Source organism: Sturnus vulgaris, chromosome W, assembly GCF_052056855.1.
Source record: "Sturnus vulgaris isolate bStuVul1 chromosome W, bStuVul1.hap1, whole genome shotgun sequence".
Classification (NCBI taxonomy): Eukaryota; Metazoa; Chordata; class Aves; order Passeriformes; family Sturnidae; genus Sturnus; species Sturnus vulgaris.
In genome coordinates this window covers 28,698,888-28,716,799 of record NC_142282.1, presented here as the reverse complement: position 1 = coordinate 28,716,799, position 17,912 = coordinate 28,698,888, and the positions used below count along the sequence as shown (strand labels likewise).

The 17,912-nt window shown below is 45.2% G+C and overlaps 1 pseudogene; it reads right to left on the bottom strand.

Moving 5' to 3' along the window:
- Positions 1-16,175, bottom strand: part of LOC148220089 (uncharacterized) — a 57,233-nt pseudogene extending 41,058 nt beyond the window's left edge.
- Between the last annotated feature and the right edge of the window lie 1,737 nt (positions 16,176-17,912).

Genomic DNA, 17,912 nt, shown 5'->3' with positions numbered 1-17,912 from the left:
TTGGGAGCTTGTCTTACGGCAGCCATAGAAACTCGCTTTAAGCGAGTGAGTGAAGAAAGCACAATTATAGATTCTTTGCAAAATCTTGTTCAAATTCTGCAAAATGAGAACCACTCATTGCGAGACGAAAATCATATGCTACAGGCTGCCCTAAAAAAGGAATGTGCAAAAAAATTAAAGCAGAATGAAACACACACAGAAACAGAGGAAAAGGAGATTGTTCACATTAATCAAATTTATCCCCAAAAGGAGTTAACTGTAATGAAAAATCTTGGGGAAAACTGCTGTCCAAAATTAAGACCTATGGTTAAAACACAATATACTTATCTTGGTCCTGATGATTTTGAACCAAACATATCTACAAAAGAAATCCCATATTCTGCCACTGAATTAGCAAAACTGAAAAAAGAATATGGGCGACTCCCTCATGAAACAGAAACTGAATATGTATTTCGAGTGTCTCTTACTGGGGGAGATCAGATTAAATTATCAGAAAGCGAAGCTAGTGGGTACTGGGGACATGGAGTTTTCTTAACAACCGGAGATAAAAGCTACCCATGGTCCTTGACCCAACGTGCAGCTTTCTGGGCCGGGGGGCTTAACCCCCTGGAAAGGGGAGACCCTATAGCTTTAGTTGGTACTCTCGACCAACTTTTGGAAAACATTCACAAAGCTGCTTGCTTGCAAATGATACATGAGAGAAAACTGACTACCACCTATGAATCACCTATGCAATTACCTGTAATGCCTGAAATCATGACCCCTTTAATTCGTGGTCTCCCAGAAACTCTCAAATCTACCGCAATTCTCCTTCAAAAAACTATTGCATCCATGACACCTGTAGAAAGATTAGATAGATTTCTTGGAAACTCACGTGAGCGATCTGGTTCCGTGGACTCTTTCCCTCCCTATGAAACCCCTCCTAGACGGACTCCAGAGTCTCCGGACAATAACCGTAAAATCTGGACATGGAGCGAAGTGGCAGAGGAATTGCTGAATTTCAGTAGGAAATATGGACCCGTAAAAATCCCAGAGGATAAAGTGGAGAAAACCAAGGGTGTTAGACACATCATTTCTCCTAGTAGTGATAAGCCAGAAAAGGGGAAGTTGAATACTTCTCGTCAGTACTGGTGGTCGTTGGGGTTAAAGAAACAAATTCCTAAAGATGTTATGGATGGCTTACCACTTGACAAGTTGATAAAAATTGTTGTGAATTGGCATTGCCCTAAGATCCTTACATCAAACTCTCCTACTGTTCAGCCTAGTGCACCTCCTCCTCCACCAGTCATGGTCAGTGAGTCAAACCTAACCCCTCCCCAGATTCTGGGCAGTGAGCCAAATCAATCTCCTCTACAGGTTCTGAGAGCTGAGTCAGAGTTTCCTCCTTCTCAGTCTTTGGGAATGGAACTAAAACGGCTTCAGAAGCAGGGAAACTAGAAACCCCATCTCTCGTGGGTGAGCAGAGGGATGGGGGGGGAAACTGGTTATTTCTTAGAACGCTCACCAGAAACCACAATACTGGGGACCTCCTGATAACAGCAATAGTTGGTCCTAGAAGGTCACCTGTCACTTTTGTGGTTGACACTGGAGCTCAAATTTCTGCACTAACAAGAAAAGCTGCGCAGAAATGTGGAGTTGTTCCAACGAGGAGACAATGCTTTGTCCTTAATGCCTTGGGGACCACAGAAGCTATGGATATAGCTCTGATAAAAATCCTACTACCTGGAGAAGAGAATTTGTTACTTATTAAAATTGTAATTGGGGATATTCCAAATGATTTATTAGGAATGGATGTCCTCGCTGGGAGGCAGTGGGAAGACGAGGAGGGTTGTCTCTGGTCTTTTGGCACACCACGTTTTAATATTAATCTGCTCCAAACTGCACCCTCCTTACCTTTCAGTAAAATTACTAATGTGAAACAATACCCACTTCCCACTGGTGCCAAAGAAGGAATCAAGCCAGTTATTCAGGACCTGAGAGATCAGGGAGTGATAATTGACACTCATTCTCCCTTTAACTCTCCAGTGTGGCCAGTCCGTAAACCCAACGGAAAGTGGAGGCTGACAGTAGATTTTCGCAGACTAAATGCAAACACAGATCCTCTCACAGCAGCTGTCCCAAATTTAGCTGAACTTATAACTTCAATTCAGGAGAAGGCTCATACAATCATGGCAACTATAGATGTCAAAGACATGTTCTTCATGATACCTATACAACCAGGTGACATGGACCGTTTTGCCTTCACCTGGGAAGGACAGCAATACACCTTCACTAGGCTTCCTCAAGGCTATAAACACTCCCCTACTCTAGCCCACCATGCTTTAGCACAGGAATTAGAAAAGATACCCAAACCTGACAATGTAGCTGTCTATCAATACATTGATGATATTCTGGTGGGAGGGGATGAAATAGAAGTAGTGGGGGATACCCAACAGAAAATAATCTCTCATCTGGAAAGCCTTGACTTACAAATTCCCCCAGAGAAAATTCAAAAACCCTCACAGGAAGTGAAGTTTTTAGGGATTTGGTGGAAAGGAGGCATGACATGTATTCCACCGGATACCCTAACTTCTCTGGATCAAATTAAAATGCCCGGATCCAGGAAAGAGCTTCAACAAGCTCTGGGATTATTAGTGTTTTGGAGAAAACACATCCCTGATTTTTCAATTATTGCCAGACCCCTTTATGACTTGCTGAGGAAAAAAGTAAAATGGGATTGGACCCCTTCTCAGGAGGAAGCACTACAACTTCTGATTTTCGAAGCAACTGCACATCAAGCCCTAGGCCCTATTCATCCCACAGATCCTTTCCAGGTAGAATGGGGATTTGCTACCTCGGGGCTATCAGTGCACATATGGCAACGGGGTCCAGAAGGCCCTACAAGGCCGGTTGGTTTTTATTCTCGTGGTTTTAAAGATGCCGAAAAAAGATACACCACCTGGGAAAAGGGGCTTTTTGTTGTTAGTATAGCTCTCATAGAAGTGGAAAAAATTACACGTCAACAACCAATTGTATTAAGAGGCCCCTTCAAAGTTATCAAAGCAGTCACCAGCGGGACCCCTCCCCCTGACGGGGTGGCCCAGAGATCCTCAGTCAGGAAGTGGTATGCCCAGATAGAACATTACTGTAACATCTTCTCTGTAACAGAAGGAGCTGCAAAAAGTCTGGCTATACAAGAAACAGAGAATTTGGCTAACAGCCACGATAAACCTGCCTCAGTAATTAAAGTGGCCCCTCCTTTCTCCCCTGAACAATCAGTGAATTCCTGGTTTACTGATGCCTCTGCCAAACGAGAGGGAAAAGTGTGGAAATACAGAGCAGTAGCCCTTCATACTTCATCTGGTGAACGAATTATTACTGAGGGAGAAGGCAGTGCTCAGGTTGGTGAACTGATTGCCGTTTGGAGTGTTTTCAAGCAGGAGGCACATAATACCTCTCTTGTTTGTATTTACACTGACTCCTATGCTGTGTTTAAAGGATGTACAGAGTGGCTTCCTTTCTGGCAGCAAAATGATTGGGAAGTCAACAGAATCCCAGTATGGCACAAGGAAAAATGGCAAGAAATTCTAGATATAGCAAGTCACGGGAACTTTGCTGTGGGGTGGGTGGCTTCCCATCAGACAGATGGAAATTTAGCTGGTGAATGGAATAATGCTGCTGATGAGTTAGCAAGACTAAGTCCCCTGAAAAAGGAACAAATTACAGAAGATTGGGAACATCTGTTAGAATGGTTGCATATAAAAAGACAACACACAGGTGCCAAAGATTTATACAAAGAAGCCCTTGCTCGTGGCTGGCCTGTCACCAGGGAAATGTGTAAAACATGCATATCAGCTTGTGAGCAATGCCGCAGACGACTAGAAAGGCATCCTTTGGAAGATGACCCTTTGCACTTAAGGAAAGGTAAAGGCCTATGGGATGCATGGCAGGTAGATTATATCGGCCCCTTTAAGAAGTCTGGTGGTAAACACTTCGTGCTGGTGGGAGTGGAAATAATTTCAGGGCTAGTTCAAGCTGAAGCCTTTAATAGAGCTACAGGAGAAAATACTGTTAAGGCATTGCGAGAATGGTTTGGAACATTTCCAAAGCCGCAGGAGATTCAATCTGACAATGGGTCCCACTTTACTGCTAAAGTAGTACAGGAATGGGCAAGGGAAGAAGGAATAAAGTGGACTTTTCACACCCCCTATTATCCTCAAGCCAACGGGATTGTAGAAAGGACCAACGGTCTTCTAAAGCGACTCCTAAAGCCACATGAGGGAGGTTGGGATCTTCGATTATGGCAAGCTGTAAAAGGTATAAATGACAGATGGGGGGTAAACGGGTGTCCCAAAATAACTGCTTTTTGTCTAAAAGCCCCAAGCATCATTCCTGCACTACAGGGACCTAATGATTCCAAAAATCCAGTCCATTATCCTGGGCAACCTGTTTTGGTAAACCTCCCTACTGTAGGAGAAGTACCACTAGTACTAAAAACTCCTCTAAATAAATATGCATGGGTAGCCACCAATGCTCTGGGAAAAGAGCATCGGATAAGTACCCGTTGGATTGTTCCATCATTTTGACCTCCTGCCTTTTGGTGGCAGACTCTGTTATGTTTGCTTTCACAGAAGACCACCGAGGGACATGGGGACTGGACGAACCATGATCATCTTTTTGATATTTTTCTGTATCCTACCACCACACCATGGCCAAAACTCGGCCCAGTGGCCGTGGTGTGAAGCTTCCATCAGGCATACCAGTGCTCTAGGACCCTACCCCAGAGATCGTCACCCAAGCCTTGCGACCGTAGTACTGCACGATTCTGAGGTATACCGTTCAAGTGACTGGGGTTGGGACAAAAAGGACTGGGCTAGGGTACTAACAGGAATAATTGGTGAAGAGATCAAGGTAGGATGCAGAAAAGTGGAAAAATCCTTTCAGGAGAGAGCCACCACCATTACAATCACCGGGAATTACTTAAAAACAGATATAACCAGTAGTTTGCACCCTAACATCACGGCGAGTCTCTGCCCCACAACAGCATGGACATGTAAAAAACAAGCTCCCCTAATACTGTGCTGTCGCCAAAGGAAGGTTGGTAACTATACCCTGGACCCTGACACCAACAACGTTGAAGTTACAAAGCTTTGTGCAGATGAACTTACAGACTGTTGGCATAACTTTACTTTAACCAGACCAACCTATGTAACATGCTCCTGGCAGAATAACACAACAGATGAGTCCAGCTTGAAAGGCCTGACCTATAAATTCAGAATAAATGCTATAGAAAAACCCACGCTAACCGCCGTAGTTATATACCGTGGTGTAAGTACCCCCCTAGTGTTAGATGACAAAAACAAGGTTTTCCCTCCTTTCTTGGTGACACAAGGTGATAATGTCGCAATAACTTGTAAATTAGCAACTGAATCCCTCACCGAACCTGCATACAGTTATGGCATAGGATCTCATGGCCGGACTTTATATTGCAAGCCCCAAAATCAAGACTGTTGGCTAAACCTAACTGCTGTACAATTTTCCTATAAAATCATGTGTGGGAAAAATAATACAAAATACTGGGGAGAGCTTGATGTTAATGTTGTAACACCTACTACCCAACCACCGGTTGTGCTAAGCCCTACGATTTTTCAATTTGGACCTTATGTAATTAGAAAAACTGGCCAACAACAAATATTGTTTAATCCGGCATGGTCTCTCAAACAAATCAAATTATTGATGCAAAATAATGTCTCAGAAGTCCAACCAGCTTGTTCACCCTTTCTGCAAACTTCTTTTGAGGGATGGACAACCTGGCTGCGGAAACGAAATCCTGCTAAAAAACGAATGGCAAGAGACATAACCGGTGTTGTGGGAACAGGATTGGGAATTTTGAATAGCATCGATTCAGAAGTACTAATGAATAAATTGGCTACCACAGCTGGAGATGTAACCAAATTACAACGGCCCCTACAAACAGCCTTAACAGCTTTGGGAGCCCAACAATGGTTGTTATCAAACATATTACCAAGTTGGGAAAAGGTAAACGTAAATGACCACAAATTGATAATCGATGCACTTGGTGCTACTCAAAATAACATCTCTTTGGCTCTCAGTTGTATCCAGGCCCAGTTGTGGATGCAGTCAGTTGCTGCTTTAATTATAAGAGAAGGTGAGGAAGGCACTTTTCCCACTGAAATCCGAAAAATAGTCTGGGACAGTGCCACTGATTTTGAAAAAGAATTCCAGTCCTGGTGGAACTTAGTAAATTTTACCTATGATCCCAGCACAAGCATTGCCACAGCCTTTGTACTGACGATTCGTAATGCTTCAGTGCATTCAATATTCCCCATCATTGCATTAGGGTTGAACCATGATGGAGCCATTCTCTATCCTTTTGAGCATAGGGAATGGGCCCGTCAAATCGGTGGGAGGTGGCAAACTGTCAATTTGGAAACTTGCATTGTCCGGGAACAACAAGGGTTTATCTGTGAAAGTAATGCAATCAGAGCTCAAGATATCTGCTTGGACACAGAACAGAACGTTTGTAACTTTGAAATCCATCCAAATGAGATTCCTGAAACTGTATTAGTATATATAGGCAATGGATGTGCATGCTTTAGAACCGCTTGTGATAGTGTTTTTATAGAAAATTTGGTACTGAATACTAAAAATCATTCAAACTTTTGTGTCTGCAACTTTACTAGGATTTCAGGATGTGATTTTTCCTATGTAGCCCCAGTTACTTCTCACCATCTTTTGCAGTCAAATTACACACTGATCCACCATCTATTGCCCACTCCAATTGGAATGAACCTCTCTCTGGTGAAGCAATTGTTGCTCCACCAAGATCTGATCGAAATTTTGGAGAGGATCAAGAAAAACGGACAGAAAACTCTAATAGCTGTTCATCACAATGTGGAAAAAATACATCGTGTTTTAGAAAGAGGAAAGGCAGATGCTGAACACAGGTGGTGGGATACTCTATTTGGGTGGTCACCTACTGCTACAGGTATCCTGAACAAATTGTGTCATCCCACCATTGTTCTCTTGATTTTAGTTTTAATTGGTTTTGTTTTGTCAGCAATTCTATACATCATGACTTGGAGGATAACGAAACGATTAACACAATTGGCATCTGTGACAGATATACCCAGATCGGCTACTGTTGACATCCCCAGGGTTATTGACACAAGGTTTCAGATAAAATGAAAAATGAATATTTTCCTTTTTTTTTTAATAAGAATTGTTTAATCAAAAACTTGCTTTAAAAATTGATTTATTTCTAATCAAAAATTGAACAAAGAATTGTTTAATCAAAAACTTGCTTTATTTCTAATCAATACTGAAAAAATTTAAAGAATTGAGATCAAAAACTTGCTTTTTATTTCTAATCAAAAATTGAACATAATTGATCTGTTTTGTTTTCCCTTTTCTCCTTTTCCTGTCCCTTATCTTTTTCCTACTCTCCTGTCTCTGTTTTTTCTGGGGTATGCTACCAACGGGGACGAGTCCTGAAGACACCACAACTGAAGACTTCACTACAACTCTACAAAAGGGCGCTCTTGACGACGATCGTGAGTCACGGGGTGGTGTAAGGGTCGGTCCGAAGTTCCCCTCGACTTTGCCTCCCGACCGTCGCAAGGAGACCTTGAGGACCCCACCCAGACTGACTCCCAACAATGGTTTACTGGCCGGGCCAAGGTGGATGCTCATGACTGTGTGCTGGTGTATTGTGTTCACTGGACCGTGCTGTCGTGGCACCAACCAGAGACTGTGTTGCATCAACTGAGGACTGATTGTCCGTACCTGTCTCCTGCAGCACCACACAATGGTCCATAAATCTTCCCACCTTTTGGCTAGAGGCCACTCGCTTTGGAGAAGGACTATAAAAGAGCGACCCTCTGGAAAAGACCCTTTGAGATCTCTCCACTGATGAAGACCCCTGAGATCTCCCCACGGACGAGGACTCGTCTATCGGATGACCCGCGAGGACGCCCGTCTCGTCTGTTGGTAGCTATTCTCCCATCCCTTCCTTTCCTTCCCCTTTCCTTATCCTGTACCTCTCCCCTTTACCGTAACTGAATTGTTGGCATTTGATGAAATGCATTGCTGTTGTTGACTAAACTGATTTTCTGTTGTTGAATAAACTGATTTTGTCCCCTGCATTTTGCCTGTTTGCACCTTTGAGATCAAAAGAACCATCACGACCCCCGCTCTGCATTAATAGCGGATCGTGACAAGCCCCCAGACAGCAAACCCCACGACTCCTCCCCCCCACCCCACCGGGTTCGGGAAGAATTTCCTCGGAGAAGAGTGGGAGAAAAAACCTGTTTATTTAACAAGCAAGACACTCCCCAGCACAGGGAAAAAAGACAACACCAGCTGACAAAAAAACTCTTTCACCGTTCTGAAGGGATGACAAACTCAGTCTCTCTGGCGTGTGGTCGCTCAGTTATCAGTCTCTGGTGCTGGGGATGACTGCTGCCAGTGACAGAGTGTAGACTCCCGGTGTTTCTTGGGGTTTCCCAGGTCCCCGTCCGGAACAGGTTCAGATGGTATCCAGGAGAGGGAGGGGACGGGGTGGAAGAGAAAACAGTCCAGGGAAAAGGTTGGACTGCCTAGCTGAACTAACTAATAAGAAAAAAGCAAGGGCAAAGCGAAGGAAAGAAAAAGAGGCAGAAGCGAGCAAGCAGGCAAGCAAGCAGGCAAGCAAGCAGGCAAGCAAGCAAGCAAACCGAGCTAAAACCTCTCCTAAACATAGACCATGGGGGAGGTGAGCCGGCTGATAACAAGACAAAACAAAGCTTCACTCTCAGAGTCAGTCCTGGAAGCACAGGACATAATACCAAACATAATCAGGAAACACGATTGGAGATACAAACACCATAACATCACCCTAGGACACCCACAAAATTTTCCACTCAGACCCCCGTGCCGCTGTTCCCTTAGGGACACCATCTTTTCAGTTATCAAGTCCCTCTTACATCTTCTTGCTCCAATGATGTCCTTGTGTCACGATCCGCTATTAATACAGAGCGGGGGTCTTGATGGTTCTTTTGATCTTAAAGGTGCAAACAGGCAAAATGCAGGGGACAAAATCAGTTTATTCAACAGCAGAAAATCAGTTTATTCAACAACAGCAATGCATTTCATTAAATGCCAACAATTCAGTTACGATAGAGGGGAGAGGTATAGGGAACAAAGTATAGAGAAACAGGAAGAAAAGAAGGGGATGGGAAAATAGCTACCAACAGACGAGACGGACGTCCTCACGGGTCATCCGATAGACGAGTCTTCATCAGTGGGGAGATCTCAAAGGGTCTTTCCCAGAGGGTCACTCTGTTATAGTCCTTCTCCAAAGTGAGTGGCTTCTGGCCAAGAGGTGGGAAGATTTATGGACCATTGTGTGGTGCTGCAGGAGACAGGTGGGGTCAAGCAGTCCTTAGTTGGTACAATACAACCTCTGTTTGGTGCCATGACAGCACAGTCCAGTGAACACAATACACCAGCACACAGTCACAAGCATCCATCTTGGCCAGGCCAGGAAACCATTGTCCAGAGTCAGCCTGGGTGGGGGTCCTCGAGGTCTCCTTGCGATGGTCGGGAAGCAAAATCGAGGGCAACTTTGGACCAACCCTTACACCTTGTCAACATCCTCTCTCATCAGAGTGGTCAGACATGGTGTCTTCACTTCTTGTTCTTGCCTTGAGTTTATCTCTGCCATGGTTTCTACTGTACCAAGGCCAGGAGGTCTGTGGTGCTACCCAGCTCAGCTTCTGTGCTACCCAGCTCAGCTTCTGTAGCTATCTGATCTTCCACAGAGGTTCTCTTCTTCTATCCTAGGGGCAAAAGTTCTTTCTCTCTCTCCTTCTCTGTTCAAACTTCTCATTACATCACAGCTCCTTCAGAATCTACTTTCTTCAGCACACGTGCCTTTGCTCATCCCCCATGCATTTCATGAATTACACGGAAAATAGCCTGGTGTATCATGTCCTCACCATAGCCTTACAAAAGAATTTCAGCCCCTAGGCCAGGGTATCTCCTCTTTCTCCTCCCTCTGGGTTTTGGCCCCTCCTTCTTCACTGACCTTGGTGTTTTATATTACTTTCCTCACGTGTCTTCACCCTTTCCTTTTCTCTGACTCGGGAGAAGATTGAGGTCTGTAGGTTTCATCTGTTCTGGGGAATCCTGCAGCACTGAAAGAGTTAATCTTGCTCCAGCCCTGCATCAGGGAGTTGTCTCTCACTGTTGGTCACGAGATCTCTGCCAGACAGAGGCCGTGGAGCTACTCAGGGTGTTGATTTTGCTGCCACACTTCTGTGGGGGATGCCTGCCCCGGGACCCTAGCAGCAGCAGGAGCTGCCAGGATCTCAGCGGCCCTGCTCCTCAGGCCGGCCTGCCACCTCTCCAAAAGCCAGAAGTAAGAGAGAGTTTTTCCTTTCTTAAATATGGTGTTCATAGAGGGAGTTCAAGTTTCTCTAATTGTCTAACTCTGTGCCAGTTCTCAAAACTAGTCAGCAATTGGCCCTGCCAGACACAGAGGAAGCTGTAATGTTTTGTACAGAAAGAATTACTTCTGTGCCTGATGGTTTTTTCCCTTAACCAAAAACCAAGCCACTTCAAACCACCACAGCAGGCATGTCTAATCCTATGGGTCTGGATAACAAAACTGTCCTGGTTTAAAAGACAGGTGTCTTCCAAGGAAGGCAGGAACCTTCCTGGAGTGAAAAAGATTACCCCCTCCCTCCAAAATATTATAACTTTGAAATTACGGGACTTTCAGGCAAAGATATGGGGAAAGGAATAACAGTTCTTTACTATAATATATATAAGAACAAACAAACAACAGCAACAACCAAGACAGAAAACCCAACAAGAAAACCCAATAACAGCTTTTTCCCTGCCCGTCAAGCACTTTACCTTTTGGTGTAATTATGACCACAACCGGCAGGGGGCGATGTTTGGATCACGTCAAAGCAGAAGGGCTGCAGTGACTCCTGCATGGCTTCAGGGGACACTTCAATGCAAGCCCTGAGCCTCCCCAGGGGTCAATGACAGCCCCGATTAGAGAGAGAAGGTGAATGGGAAAAGGCAGTTGCTTGTTTTCCCCGTGCCCTCACTTGTTCAATGAAAATATCCTGGCAATGACAGTTCCAGTGAGGTTCCACACCACCAGCAGTGGAGGAAGGTGCTCTCTCTGTGGAGAAAGAAGGTGGGGGTCTCCTCCAGTGAGGGTGGGTGCGGCAGAGAATTTCCCAGTCCACTGACAAGTCACTGTAAGCAGCGGGCTAACCAATAGGCAGTCAGGTGAAACTTCACAGCAGTACCGCACCCCCTGAGCAGGAGAAAGTCCAGTACCAAACACCAGCACCGTCACTCCTCCAAGCCAGGCCAGGACTCTCCTACTCCCAGATAAGAGACTGCTGAAATCACACTGCTTCTCCCCTCTCTTCTCCCCTCCCCCCCAGAACCATTCCAATGGAAATGCCAAGATGCTCAGTCATGTCTTTTATCTCTTATGTACTGTCCATTCATCATCTTCTGGGCAACAAATGGGAAGAAAACTCCCTGAGAGAATGAAAAAAAAAGAAAAATCTAACTCTTGTCATTATCCACCCCAAATTTTTTTCCCATAGCAACTTTACATCAAACTTAGACCTTTAAACTATATACATACATGCATTGCCCTAATTTTATACATCTAGATCTAGATACAGGAACAGTATTACGACAGTTCACCCAAAATAAGGTCCTCTTGAGGTATACATTGTGTGTCTCCATCCTTCGGCATCACCCACCAGGTGCAACCCGGTCCCGGAGCAAAGACAATGCCATGGATGAGTTTGTCTTTGCTCGAGGCAGAATTAATCCAGTGTTTGCTAACCTATCTCTCAAATGCACCACCAGAACCTTATCTCCGTCTGTCATATGCAGGGGTTCATATTGGGCAAGGCCAGCTCAGTTAGTAGAACCTGTGGTGTTAACTAACCATGTAGCCTCTGCTAAATGAAGATCCCATTGCTTGAATGTCTCACCCCCAACTGCCTTCAATTTTGTTTTTGAGTCCATTGCACTGCTCAACTTTCCCAGCAGTTGGAGCATGATAAGGAATGTGGTGCACCCACTCAACACCATGTTCCCTAGCCCAGGTGTTTTTAAGGCCATTCTTGAAATGAGTCCTGTTGTCTGACTCAATTCTCTCAGGGGTACCATGCCTCAAAAGGACTTGCTTTTCAAGGCCCAGGATGGTGTTCTGAGCAGTAGCGTGAGGCACAGGGTAGGTCTCCAACCATCCAGTGGTAGCTTCCACCATGGTCAGCACCTAGCGCTTGCCTTGGTGGGTTTGAGGCAGTGTGATGTAGTCAATCTGCCAGGCCTCCCCATACTTATATTTGGACCATCACCACTCATACCATAGGGGGTCCACCCACTTGGCCTGCTTAATCACAGAGCATGTCTCATAGTCATGGATAACCTGGGAGATACTGTCCATGGTTAAATCCACCCCAGAGTCTCACGCCCACTTACAGGTGGCATGTCTGCGCTGGTGTCCTGAGGCATCATGGGCCCATTGAGCCAGAAACAATTCCCCATTGTGTTGCCAATACAAATATATCTCTGATACCTCAATTTTTTCAGCCTGATCTACCTGTTCATTGTTTTGGTGCTCCTCATTAACCCGACTCTTGGGCACATGGGCATCTACACGACGGACTTTCACAGGTAGATTCTCTACCTAAGTGGCAATGTCTTGCCATTTTTCAGCAACCCAGATCAGTCTTTGTTACATACAGGTAAAGATATTATAAAAGAAAGGCTTTATAAAATCAGGCCTTGCTCTGCTAAATTACCAGCTGGCTTGTTACTTCTTCTAAGTGCAGTTTGTAAGTTCCCATGTGAAAAAATCTTGAGAATGATAATACGGTTGCACAATAACCTATTCTTGGGAAGAAAAATAAGTGGCACCTGTATAAACAATGAATCTATCCTATGAGATTCAGTGAAGAAGCTATGTAAGCATCTCAGTGAGTGTCTTAGCACGTATACACAAAACACCTTCTAACCAATGAATTGAACAGCAATAAAACTACTAACCAATGGGAGTTCAACACAAGGTCTGTAAAAACTGTATAAAAATGCATTATGTGAATAAAGAATTGGCTTTTTCCCTGCATGAAGAAACTGAGTCCCAGCTGATTATTATTACAACAGGTCTTCCTTTATGCTGTCAATTGACCTTTTTCTGACTTTCCAGCCATCCCTAAAGAGCATTGGCTACCATCCATGACTCAGTGTAGCAGTAGAGCTTTGGACACTTCTCTCATTCACCAATGTGCAGGGCCAACTGGATGGCTTTGAGCTCATCCAGTTGGCTCGATCCACCTTCTCCTTCAGTAGCTTCTGCAACTTGACTCGTGGGGCTCCATACGGCTGCTTTCTACTTTCATTTCATCCCTACAATGAGACAGGAACTGTCAGTGAAACGAGGGTACAGTGTTTCTTCTGCTGGCAATTGGTTGTATGGTGCAGCTTCTTCAGTATGTGTCACCTGTTCCTGCTCCTCTTTGTCAGTCAGACCAAAGTTCTCATCTACAGGCCAATTTGTAACTATCTCCAAGATCCCAGGATGATTCAGGTTTCCAATAAGGGTGTGCTGTGTAATCAAGGCAGTCCACTTTCGCCATGTAGCATCCATGGCATGATGGGTAGAGGGAACCTTTCCTTTGAACATCCACCCCAGCACTGGTAGTCGAGGTGTCAGAAGTTGTGCCTCTGTGTCAGTTACCTCTGAGGCGGCTTGAACTCCTTCATAGGCCGCCAGGATTTCTTACTCTGTTGAGGTGTAGTTAACTTTAGACCCTCTGTAACTTCGGCTCCAAAATCCAAGTGGTCAGCCTCAAGTCTCACCAGGCATCTTCTAGTACAGGTTCCAGGAAAGACCATTGTTCCTGGCTGCAAAGTAGAGCACATTGTTCACCTCTGATCCTGTCCTGACTGGGCCAAGGGCTACTGCATGAGCAATCTTCTGCTTGATCTGGGCAAAGGCTTGTTGCTGTTCAGGGCCCCAGTGGAAATTATTTATGTTGTGACTTTAGCATTGGGCAAACTGCCAGTGCATCCACTAGAATTATTTACTCCTTTCCCGCTATGAGATAGGATTATTAGGAGGAAGGCAAAACAGGCTCAAACATAAAAGTGTACAAAGAAAAACTTTATTACTAGAAACTATAATAAAAATAATAAGAATCAAAATAAAACTTTCAGAACACTTATCCTCCCCCCCACACCCTCTTTTCTCTCACACTGACAACGTACAGAAAGAAATCATTCAATTTACCATATTTTAAAAACTATAGTCTTTCACCAATTTACTTGGGAGAAGAGACTTCTCTTTTCAGTCTATGGAGATTTCTCCCCAATAAACAGTTTTTTCATGGCCTCGATGTCACAGTGAATCAGCTCCCTGGGAGAATGGAAATCTGATCACTGTAAAAATTCCTTCCTGGACTAACAGTCTTCCCACAATCGTTATTGAGGATCATATCAACTTATGGGGCACACTTTAAGGATTATAAAAGTTCAAACAGAAGCTCTCTTCATCTTTGAAAACAGAGGTCTTCTCTTCCCTGGGGGGCAGCAAGGGTCTTCTTCTCTCCTCTTTATTCAAACCTATGGGATCACAGCCACTTCAACATCTGCTTACTTTAGCACAAACGCCTCTGCTCATCTTTACAGTTAGAACATTCATCCATCCCATAATACATTTCTATGTGTTATAGGGAAACAAGAGTCTATTCTCTATAGCTTAAAAAAAAGAGAAATTTCAGTCCAAGACTGAGGCATCTCCATCAATCCCTTCCATCTGGGACCTGACTTTCTTTCTTCTGTCTGACATCGGTGTTTTCATGCTGTTTCTCTGTGTATCTTCATGTCTGTCTTTTTCTTTCACTCAGGAGGTAAAACCAAGTGTATGCAAGTCTCATTGTGGGCAGTGAAAGAGTCAGTATCTTGCCCGGGCCTGCAGATGGTCATGTGATCTCTTCCAGGCCTCGGCCAAGAACTATTTTATGGTGGAGAGTTTTTCCACAGCTGCACTGGGGGCCTGGGCCAGGATAGCTGGGACCCGGGCCAGAATGGCAGGGGCTGCTCTGGGAGGGGGCTAGGATCCCGACAGCCAGACTAGAATTCAGAGACAGCACCCACAGGCCAATAACTCCCCCTCTCCCTTGCCCTGTGGTTTCTGGCAAAACTCAGCAGCAGCATTCCAGCCACACCATGGACCAGTCTGGCCTGGCTGGGGGAAGGGGGAAGCAGCCAGGACCTCAGCCAATGGCATCTCCTCCCCCTGCCTAGCAATCACTGGGGCCCAGCACTGACGGAGGGGCCGGGCCAGGCTGTTTCCTGTACTGAGGCCGGAAGGGAGAGAGAACTTTCCCAGGGTTTGTTAGTTTTAAAATGTGAATTTCACAGAGGCCTTTCCATCTCTTTCAGTGGTTTAACTGGTTGTCAGTTCTCAAAACCAATCACTGATTGCTTTTTTGTCAGACGTAGAAGAAGCCTAGCTGCTCCCCTCATAAAAAATCACTTCTGTGGATTGTCTTTAGTGCCAAACACGCACAATTCTTTTTGTGTGTTACCAGATAAAGAGGGATCAGAATCTGGCTGTATTCGGGGATGTGCATCCTCCACAAATCTATGGCACCTAAGAAAGCTTGCATTTCCTTCTTGCTGGTCGGTGAAGACATCACTGTGACCTTGTTGATGACCTGGGTGAGTATCTGACACCTTCCGTCTTGCCACTTCACTTCCAGGAACTGGATCTCTCTGGCAGGTCGCTTCATTTTACTCCTATTGATGGCAAAGATGGCTTCTAGCAGAATCTGGGTGATTTTTTCTCCTTTCTCAAATACTTTGGTTGCCGTGTTCCTCCAAACAATTATGTCATCTATGTACTGCAAATGCTCTGGAGCTTTACCCTTTTCCAGTGTAGCCTGGATCGGTCCATGGCAAACGGTGGGACTGTGCTTCCACCCCTGGGGCAGACAGTTCCAAGCATAATGCATGCCTCTCCAAGGGAAGGCAAACTGAGGCCTGCATTCTGCTGCCAGAGGAATGAAGAAAAAGGCATTAGCAATGTCAATAGTGGCGTTCCACTTCGTTGCCTTGGACTCCAGCTTGTACTGGAGATCCAGCATGTCTAGCACAGCAGCGTTGAGCGATGGTGTAACTTCATTCAAGCCACGATAGTCCAGTCAATCTTCATTCCACATCAGACTTGCGCACAGGCCAAATGAGGCTGTTGAAGGGTGAGTGGGTTTTGCTGACCACCCCTTGGCTCTCCAGCTCACGGATCATCTTGTGGATGGGGATCACGGCATCTCAATTCATTCGATACTCCCAGCAATGCACTATTGAGGTGATAATTGGTATTCGTTGTTCTTCCACCCTCACGTGTCCTACTGCAGAAGGATTCTCTGACAGTCCAGGCAAGGTGTTCCATTTCCTAATGCCCTCTGTCTCCACAGCAGCTATCCCAAAAGCCTACCTGAGTCCTTTTGGGTCTTTGAAATACCCTCTCTGGAGGAAATATATTCCCCGAATACATGATGCCTCTGGGCCAGTCACAGTAGGGTGTTTCTTCCACTCCTTCCCAGTCAATCTCACCTCAGCTTTCAGCAGTCAACTGCTGCGATCCTCCTGTCACCCCAGCAATAGAAACAGGTTCTGCCTCCACATGTCCCAAAGGTATTAGAGTACACTGCGCACCAGTGTCAACCAAAGCTTCATGTCACAGAATGACAGACAGAGAGAGACACTCACACTCACTGACTCCAAGGAATCAAGCAGGAAAAGAAGCCACTTTATTTACATTTCATGTCTATAGAATTCCAACAATGACCATGGATTGGACAGTGAGGATAATACCTCCTGAGTCCATAGGTCCCATCAACAGTCCATCAATTCTCTCTTCCTCCAAAGAGGAATGCAAAACATTCATTATTTACAAGACCAGAGTGTGAGAAACTGCAAAAAGAATTTGTTAACAATCAGAAGGCTGAAACATAAGGGCAACATCTCACCCTTTTACCATTTAAAAAAGAAAAAGAAAAAAGAAAAATGAACACTGTAGAAAGGGAAAATGAACAATGATCAGTCTCTGCTCATGGTTGGCTCATTGGATTGATGACTCACATCATCTGCATCAGAGTCCTCACTCAATGAGGCTTCCACTTGATGACTTTCAGTTTGGTCACAGCTTCCACCCTGCCTGTCGGCCAGATTCTGTCTCTGCAGTTGCAGGTCAGGACGGACACACTTCGAAGGTACCCAGCGTGCCCCAGTATCTGTGGACACACACGCATACCCACGTCCCGAAGTGATAAGGTCGTAAGGACCTTCCCACTGTTTGGTGACCAGATTTTGCACCCGAACTTTGGCTCGAGGCAGATGCGTCTCATCCGAAGCCTGTAACAAGAAGTGGTGATTCAGAATGACAGGGTTATTTGAGTTCTGCAGAGCCGTGAGGTAACTGATGGTGTACAAAGCCTTTGCCAACCGACTGTGTGGAATTTCACCCTGCATTCGCCATTTCTGTTTTTCAAGAACCCGCTTCAGAGTACCATGAGCACGTTCTACAATGGCTTGACCAGTCGGACCATTGTCAGTTGCCACAGCAGAAGGTATGCCTAGAGAGGCAAAGGCCTGCCCCCAGTGAGCACTGACATCCCAGGCCTTCCCTCCAGTTTTAGCAAAAGCCCACATCGCAGAGGAGAACGTGTCCACCGTTACATGCACATACTTGAGCCAGCCAAACTCAGCAATCTGGGTAACATTGTCCCAAGCCTCAGTTGGCAACAGCTGAATTTGCTTCTGTAATGTATATGCATTCTGATGGAAAAACCCATGCGATGCCCAGACCTGCACGAGTGTAT